Source organism: Poromitra crassiceps, assembly GCF_964638095.1.
Source record: "Poromitra crassiceps genome assembly, chromosome: 18".
Lineage (NCBI taxonomy): Eukaryota > Metazoa > Chordata > Actinopteri > Beryciformes > Melamphaidae > Poromitra > Poromitra crassiceps.
Window position 1 is genome coordinate 4,740,103 of NC_139636.1, and position 10,000 is coordinate 4,750,102.

Below are 10,000 nucleotides of genomic sequence, written 5' to 3' on the forward strand. Positions count from 1 at the left end.
CTCTGAGCTTCAAAGTCCATTTGAATGTCATCAGAGCTGCGATGAGGACCAACCTTCAGCCAGACACTTTGACATTTTGACTCACTGAATGACCGCTTAAAAACTGCAGAGGCAACGTTCAATGGGAAAAAAGGGACTATTAAAAGATACATTATATTCTCAGAGAGCACCACGCTGGGGTTTGCACAGGTAGGCTATAATAATACCAAATGATCAGTTAATTAAAAAAAAAAGAATCCCCTATCTCAGCTCTCTCCTTATCGCGCTTATCGATTTCTCTTCCAGGCACTTTGCTCTGACATGATTGGTGTCGCTTGCGAGGTCGCCAAGACCGCCCCGACCTTACAGCTCCTACTTTAGGGTTGTTGGTGATGTTGGTGATCTGCTACAGTAGGAATCTCGTTACAAGTTGTTCCGGACAGGCGTCTCAATAAAGCAGGAGTCAGCGGCCAGATGAAAATAACAGCCTCTGTGCAACACAGACGCATGAAACACTGGAGGTCACTCATACCGCTTTCAGACAGACACGGTTCTGGTTCTGGCTCCGTTCTGGAGTCTCAGAACCTTGGTGCTTTCTGGCGAACCAGCCCGTGTTCATACCAGTTTAAGCGGAACCAAAGTGGGAGGACATTATTCGGTAGTCCTTCTTCATTTTTTTTTATTTTTTTAAGTTTATTAATTATTTGGTCTGGCGTTCGAGTGAACCCAGCCTTGGCCCTCTCTTCTGCAAGTTCGGCATACGACTTGCTCTTTCTTGTACTGCTTTCTAGCTTTTCTTGCGATTCGGTAGATGCCCAAATCGCCACTAAACATTTGGTTTCCTCAGGAGACCACTGCAAATTATTTTTCTCCATGTTGTCACTGCCTTCTTCTCCTTCCTACTCGTTTTCACAGCCTAGAATGAGACACGCCCACTGATGATGTCACGGTTCCCAAGGAAAACCAACTATTTTTTGGTTCCGCTGAGAACCAACTTTTCAGGTTCCGAACCAATTATTTTTTCGGTCTGAACGCGCCGGCCAGTTCAGATTAGGGTTCTGGAACCGGAACCGGCACGGAGCCCTGCCGGTGTGAAAGCCCTATCAGTGTAACAGGAGAGCACCAAAATCATCTTCTACGAGCGGGTCCAAACCGCTCCAAACACCAAAATCATCTTCTACGAGTGGGTCCAAACTAGGGATGGGCATTTCTAGCAAAAACACTATTCGAAATTCGCTGGCCAAATTCGAATTTAATTCGAAATTCGAAAATAAAAATAAAAATGTAAAAAAAATTAAAAATGTTTTTTTTTTTTTTTTGTGAGTGAAATGTTGCATTGTCTCCCCTGATTCTAAGTCTACGGCTTTATTAATTAATATAAAAAGCTTCTGCTGTGGATTTTTAGCTCAAACAAGCATTGCACCACTGAAGTAAAGAACATGTTACATGACATTGACATTTTCGAAAATAAAAAACAGTTTTGACAATCATGAGTGGTTCATTAAATATTTAGTACCGGTAGTCTGAGTGCCAAAGGGGTGCCAAAGTCACCCCCTCTCCCTCTTCATGGGATTTCATCCGCCATTCATTTTTCCATCAACCTTGCTTAAAATGCTTATAAAAATTGTTTTACTTGCTCAAACCAAGCGATTTGACTATACTTAGAATCAGGGGAGACAATGCAACATTTCACTCAATTTTTTTTTTTTTTTTTTCGAATTTCGAATTTCGAATTTCAATAATGAAAGTCGACCTTGATAATAACAACGATTATTCGAAAATTCGAAATTCGATGCCCATCCCTAGTCCAAACCGCTCCAAACACCAAAATCATATTCTACGAGCGGGTCCAAACCGCTCCAAACACCAAAATCATCTTCTACGAGCGGGTCCAAACCGCTCCAAACACCAAAATCATCTTCTACGAGCGGGTCCAAACCGCTCCAAACACCAAAATCATCGTCCAAACCGCTCCAAACACCAAAAATCATCTTCTACGAGTGGGTCCAAACCGCTCCAAACACCAAAATCATCTTCTACGAGTGGGTCCAAACCGCTCCAAACACCAAAATCATCTTCTACGAGCGGGTCCAAACCGCTCCAAACACCAAAATCATCGTCCAAACCGCTCCAAACACCAAAAATCATCTTCTACGAGTGGGTCCAAACCGCTCCAAACACCAAAATCATCTTCTACGAGTGGGTCCAAACGGCTCCAAACACACACAAACTATTTCTAGCAATGTGATATATAGCATGGAGCTCAGTGTGGCTGAGTCAGCGAGCAGAGAAAACACAACGTAAACACTGTACTGCATCTGTGTAACTCAATCACACAAACTCTTTCAAACTAGGGCAAATATATATGTACACATTATAGTATGTCCATCTGTGAAATATGATATAGCAGCCCTTATGTCATAAAGAATAAAGAAAAACACACTGAAACAGTATAGTGTTAGGATGTGTGTGTGTGTAATTCTAGCCAGACATTATAATTCGATTGCAGAGCACTCAAGAGTGAAATTACAAGAACTTGAAGGCATGATCTGCTCGATCCGATCCCAGACATGATCACACGGGAGAGAGTCATAGATCCCAGACATGATCACACGGGAGAGAGTCATAGATCCCAGACATGATCACACAGGAGAGAGTCATAGATCCCAGACATGATCACACAGGAGAGAGTAATAGATCCCAGACATGATCACACGAGAGAGAGTCATAGATCCCAGACATGATCACACAGGAGAGAGTCATAGATCCCAGACATGATCACACAGGAGAGAGTCATAGATCCCAGACATGATCACACAGGAGAGAGTAATAGATCCCAGACATGATCACACAGGAGAGAGTCATAGATCCCAGACATGATCACACAGGAGAGAGTCATAGATCCCAGACATGATCACACAGGAGAGAGTAATAGATCCCAGACATGATCACACGGGAGAGAGTCATAGATCCCAGACATGATCACACGGGAGAGAGTCATAGATCCCAGACATGATCACACAGGAGAGAGTCATAGATCCCAGACATGATCACACAGGAGAGAGTCATAGATCCCAGACATGATCACACAGGAGAGAGTAATAGATCCCAGACATGATCACACAGGAGAGAGTCATAGATCCCAGACATGATCACACGGGAGAGAGTCATAGATCCCAGACATGATCACACAGGAGAGAGTCATAGATCCCAGACATGATCACACAGGAGAGAGTAATAGATCCCAGACATGATCACACGGGAGAGAGTCATAGATCCCAGACATGATCACACGGGAGAGAGTCATAGATCCCAGACATGATCACACGGGAGAGTCATAGATCCCAGACATGATCACACGGGAGAGAGTCATAGCACGGCGATAACCAGAGATGGCTTTTGTCCTCCAGACGTTATTGATAAGAGGGCAGATCAAAGCGATTGAGATGTTGATAGTGATACACCTCACCCTTATGTTATGATCAGCAATAACTGATAACGCATGACCTGCTTTGCTCCTCCCACAAATGATTTGATTGCAGAAGAATCACATTGCATGAGTAATATTGTTTTTTTGATGGAGTGTTTTTTCAGCAGCACTCTGATTAAAACTCAGCCAATCACACCAGTGATGTAACTGTGTCTCAAATATTCGCGGGGGGGGGGGGGGGGCAACTGAAGATCAAAGGGTCAAGGTCCTCCCCCCAATCTGGCTAAACAGGTTGTTCTGCCACTTTTTGGGAAGGGGGGTAGCAAAAGTAATATAGTAATGTAACAAGTAACGTAACTAATAACTTTTGAAACCAAGTAATAAGTAATGTAAATATTGTATCACTTTTTAAAGGAGTAATCAGAGATCAGTAAATAATGACACTTCCTGTGTAACTTGCTTTAACACTGGTTGTGGGTCTAATCTGTCTAATCTGACCTCCAGCTGCCCTTGTCACTCTACAGTACGCCACTCTGTCTCATCTCCTCTGTGCTCATCGCTCTGTTTCGTTTGCTCTCGTCTGTCTCGTCCTCCTCTGGCATCACATTTCTCCTCCTTTCTTTCCGCTCCGCTCTCTTATTTAAGACCTTTCCACTCTGTTCCCTCGCTACATCGTCCTCACATCACATCTGTCTTTCTAGCCTATCACAAATGTCCTTCACTTAATCTGCTAGACAGTGACCTGAGCTTCACTGTCTGCAGTTGCCCTTTTATAATCGTCACCAGTGTGTGTGTGTGTGTGTGTGTGTGTGTGTGTGTGTGTGCGTGTGTGTGTGCGTGTGCATAACATGTGCCAAGTGTGTATCTACATTTGTCCCATATACTCGTCTGTATTGATTTGTCTGTGTGTGTGTGTGTGTGTGTGTGTGTGTGTGCTTGCGTACGGTTGTGTGTGTGTGTGTGTGTACGTGTGTGTACATATCCGGTTTCCTTCTGGACTATACGGCTCTATCCACAGGAAGTTTGTGTGGGACCAGCAGTTGTAGTGCGACCACAACTTTAGCTGGAAACCACATGTCAGATATATCAGGTCCAAGTTAGCAAGCACTGTGGGGATTCTATGCAAAACAAGGCACTTTTTGAACATCAAATCATTGCAAACACTGTACTGTACACTCTTCTTACCATACTTGACTTATTGTGTTGAAGTATGGGGAAACACCTATAGAAGCAACTTACAGACAATATGCAACATGCAAAAGAGAGCAATAAGGATAGTGAATAAGGTAGGTTATCATGAACACACAAATGTACTGTTTCATAAATCAAAGACGCTGAAGTTTTGGGATCTGGTGGAGTTCAAAACCGCCCAAACTCTGTATAAAGCGTGACATAATTTACTTCCTGGTAATATACAAAAACAGTTCAGTGATAGAGAAGGTGGTTATGAGCTGAGAGGGAGATTGAATTTCAAACAACCAATTGTTCATAGCACTCTGAAGAGCATGTGCGTATCTGTCTGTGGTGTGAAACTGTGGAATAAATTACCTGACGAGATCAAAGAAAGTAAAAATCTTGTGCAATTCAAAAAAAAGTATAGAAACATTATTCTGGAGAAGTATAGACGTGATGGTACATAATCAGGACTTATGGGTCACTTGTATTTCCTGTAGAATGTTTGGTATTAGCTATGTATGTGTAATTATATGTATATGTGGTAGGTAGCCTATGTTTGTATGGGCATGTATAAAAAAATTAGGAGCATGTGCTATTTGTGTGTGTAAACCAATGCATGTATGTATCCATGTGTATGCATATGTACTGCATATGTTTACATATAACGTAAAGGAATAAGGGTAAGGGCATTTAATAAGCTAGCTAGCTTCAGCCCTAAAACCCTTTCGGTCAGCCTTATGTATCTTTTGTTTTTTTTCTGTGTTTTTTTCTATTCTGTGAATATTCTTTTCTTTCTGATCGAAATAAACTAACTAACTAACTAACTAACACACACACACGCACGCACAAATGCACACAAACGGCCCGGCTGTCTGATGGAGCTTTGGGAGTGGCTGTCACAGCTGTCAATCATCTCATGAAAACAAACGTATCACGCGCACATAATGATGTGTGTTTGTACACAGTGATTCTATTTACATCCCACACCATGACCAAGACCCCAGGTAAGAAATTAATTTACTCCCTGCTCCACACACACACACACACACACACACACACACACACACCTACACACACACACACACACACACCCCTACACGCACACACACACACACACACACACACACACACTCGCTCTCTCCCTCCACCTCTCTCCCCCCCCCCTCTGTCTCGCTCCATCTCCCTCCACCTCTCTCTCTCCCCCCCTCTCTCTCTCTCTCTCTCACTCCACCTCTCTCTCTCCCCCCCTCTCCATCTCCCTCCACCTCTCTCCCCCCCTCTCTCTCTCTCTCTCACTCCATCTCCCTCCACCTCTCCCCCCTCTCCATCTCCCTCCACCTCTCTCCCCCCCTCTCCATCTCCCTCCCCCTCTCTCTCTCCCTCTCCCTCCACCTCTCTCTCTCTCCCTCCACCTCTCTCTCTCCCTCCACATCTCTCTCTCTCCCTCTCTCCCTCCACTGACTAGGCTCAAATCCTGCTTAACAATCAGCTAAGGTGGCTCATTGGCTCTTATCCTCCCACATGACCTGTAAGTAACGAGCTGTGTTCCCACTAGACGAGACAAGAGAACGTCTCATGACAGTCAAGCCCAGGCTTCAAGGTCCTTTCACATCAGGCTTTTTATATTTGTAAATGGCTCCAACTAATAATAATAATAATAATAAATATACCAACTCAGGGGAATTTGCATCGCTCCAGAAAATAACAAATATAATAAACCAGGGCAAAAACAATAGGCTTTCAGCCCCTTCGGGGCTCGTCTTGAACCCATAATAATAATAACATTTATGATCCAATTGCTAATAACATTTTTGAGGGATGCAGATTCACACAAACATAATGCAGGAGGTGAATCCAGATGAAAGCCATTATCCCTGTCTGATTTCCCTTGTCACACCTCTACCAATCACAAAGGACCTGATGATTTCCCTTATTACACCTCTACCAATCACAAAGGAGCTGATGATTTCCCTTGTCACACCTCTACCAATCACAAAGGAGCTGATGAGATACAGAGAAGCAGATGAGACAGAGAAGCATTGCAAACCGACCGCTCGCACCCTACGGCACCAAACCAACCGCTCGCACCCTACGGCACCAAACCAACCGCTCGCACCCTACGGCACCAAACCAACCGCTCGCACCCTACGGCACCAAACCAACCGCTCGCACCCTACAGCACCAAACCAACCGCTCGCACCCTACGGCACCAAACCAACCGCTCGCACCCTACGGCACCAAACCAACCGCTCGCACCCTACGGCACCAAACCAACCGCTCGCACCCTACGGCACCAAACCAACCGCTCGCACCCTACGGCACCAAACCAACCGCTCGAACCCTACAGCATCAAACCAACCGCTCACACCCTACAGCATCAAACCAACCGCTCACACCCTACAGCATCAAACCAACCGCTCGAACCCTACAGCATCAAACCAACCGCTCACACCCTACAGCACCAAACCAACCGCTCGCACCCTACGGCACCAAACCAACCGCTCGCACCCTACGGCACCAAACCAACCGCTCGCACCCTACGGCACCAAACCAACCGCTCGCACCCTACGGCACCAAACCAACCGCTCGCACCCTACGGCACCAAACCAACCGCTCGAACCCTACGGCATCAAACCAACCGCTCACACCCTACAGCATCAAACCAACCGCTCACACCCTACGACACCAAACCAACCGCTCGAACCCTACGGCACCAAAACCGGGACTGAAGCTTGGTTCCCAATTCCCATCGTCCTCACACTTTCTTCTCTCTGTCAGCAAGACAGACAATGCATGATATGCAGTGAGAGATTGTGTGTGTGCATGTGTGTATGTGTATGTGTGTGTGCATGTGCGTGTGCATGTGCATGTGTGCATGTATGTGTGTGTGCATGTGCGCGTGTGTGCATGTGCGTGTGCATGTGAGTTAGGGCTGTGAATCTTCACTGGCCTCACGATTCGATTCGATTACGATTCAGAGGGCTACGATTCGATTACGATTATCGATGCTTCTCGATGCATCTTAAATCGATGCATCACTTTTTTCCGCAATACATGATTTATTTTTTCTCACTTTCTTTTTTCTCACTGTGTGGCTACTTTTAAAATAAAAGTGCATTTGGAATTGCATTGTATTATGATCCATAATTAAAATAAACAACTGCATGTACTTCCATTATATTTTATTTGATTATTAAAAAAATTAAATAATAATAATAATAATTAAATAATCGATTTTTGACATTTGTGAATCGATGCAGAATCGTGCACGTCCGCATGGCGATGCATCTTATAATCGATTATTTTTGACACCCCTAATGTGAGTGTGTGTGTCCAGACATAGAGTGTGCATGTGTTTGTGTGTGTGTGTGTGTGTGTGTCCAGACAGAGTGTGTGCCAGCTATCCCAGTTGAGAGTGCTGGGCAGTGGGCCACGGACACACTTAAGACACACTCAGCCGTAGCCAAGGATACTGTCTAAACGGACATGTTGGACGGCACATGGTCTGTATCCGAGTGTGTGTGTGTGTGCGCACCTCTCTCTCTCTCTCTCTCTCACACACACACACACACACACACACACACACACACACACACACACACACAAAGTTGTCCTGGTAACTAAGGAAATAACTACGTCTTTAATCAAATAATTATTCCATCTAGTGATGACACTTTGATTTCTTCCATCTGTATAATGTGTCAACGATAACAGAGAGACGTACAACTCTCAAGCAGCAGGTATGATTTGTAGGGCTGTGCAATAAAATCGATACGGCAATATATCGCAATACTTTTTTCTGCGATACTGTATAGATATTTCCCATATAATTGTTTTTTCACAGCCGTGGGTTCAGTGACACAATAAATCAATATAAAGTGATGTACATATTATCACACCACCTCTATTTTTAAATTTTGAGTAAATTGTGTAGAGTATTGCAATATATCCCAATATGTATTGTATCGCAATTTATCATGATACAATCATATAGTAGTGACCCATGTATCGTGATACGTATCGTATCGTGAGGTCCTTGCCAATACCCAGCCCTAATCATTTGTTTTCTTTGTATCTTTTTCAGATGCCAAGTAGCAACGTGTTTGTCTAGCAAAGCTCTTCCTGTGTTCTGTAAGCAGAACCCATCTGAAGCAGTTCTTCCTGGGTTCTGTAAGCAGAACCCGTCTGAAGCAGTTCTTCCTGTGTTCTGTAAGCAGAACCCATCTGAAGCAGTTCTTCCTGTGTTCTGTAAGCAGAACCCGTCTGAAGCAGTTCTTCCTGGGTTCTGTAAGCAGAACCCGTCTGAAGCAGTTCTTCCTGGGTTCTGTAAGCAGAACCCGTCTGAAGCAGTTCTTCCTGGGTTCTGTAAGCAGAACCCGTCTGAAGCAGTTCTTCCTGTGTTCTGTAAGCAGAACCCATCTGAAGCAGTTCTTCCTGTGTTCTGTAAGCAGAACCCATCTGAAGCAGTTCTTCCTGGGTTCTGTAAGCAGAACCTGTCTGAAGCAGTTCTTCCTGTGTTCTGTAAGCAGAACCCCTCTGAAGCAGTTCTTCCTGTGTTCTGTAAGCAGAACCCGTCTGAAGCAGACGGCTGATTTTGCAACAATGGCCCCCGCTGCACACTGTACATAATGTTGCTTACTTGTTATAGACGGTTTTAACTTGACAACAAAAACATTCTAAATTGAACCCCCGCTCACTTCCTGTTGCAGTGTTTACTATGGACATAAAAGAAAAAAAAACATTCAAGTGCAGGACTGACCATTCCGTGAAAACCGTCTATACAGCTGAGCGGCGAAAACAAAAGTAACGATGTCGAGTGAATATTTCTGCAGTTTGCCGAATGCTGAGAAAAAGGAAGTGCTGTGGGGTTGAGCTCTGGTGAAAACCCTCTATACACAGCTGCTTAGCAAAGGCATCCATCATCCCACATGACATATTGGTTTGAAATTATTTTATTACAAGTTCAAGTCGTTTAGGTCTGTCTGCAGTAAGCAAACTGGGTGACATATTTACCATGCAATCAATTTGAGATCATTTGATTAGAAATCTGCAATATTAGATGGGACTTGACTGCAAAGTGATATGATGCTCAGGACTCATTAGCTGAGCAGCATGGAGCGTTCAGCAAAGTCCTGTAACACACATCAATCAACAGAACGTCTCTGTTCTGTCTCACTCTCTGACAGTCTGTTCTGTCTCACTCTCTGACAGTCTGTTGTGTCTCACTCTCTGACAGTCTGTTGTGTCTCACTCTCTGACAGTCTGTTGTGTCTCACTCTCTGACAGTCTGTTGTGTCTCACTCTCTGACAGTCTGTTCTGTCTCACTCTCTAACAGTCTGTTGTGTCTCACTCTCTGACAGTCTGTTCTGTCTCACTCTCTGACAGTCTGTTGTGTCTCACTCTCTGACAGTCTG

The 10,000-nt window shown here is 44.4% G+C and overlaps 1 protein-coding gene across 2 annotated transcripts in view; it reads right to left on the reverse strand.

The window, feature by feature from the left end:
- gnao1a (guanine nucleotide binding protein (G protein), alpha activating activity polypeptide O, a) overlaps nt 1-10,000 on the reverse strand; it is a gene marked incomplete at its 3' end in the record, with an annotated part of 167,293 nt that overhangs the window by 54,687 nt on the left and 102,606 nt on the right. The window lies entirely within an intron of this gene.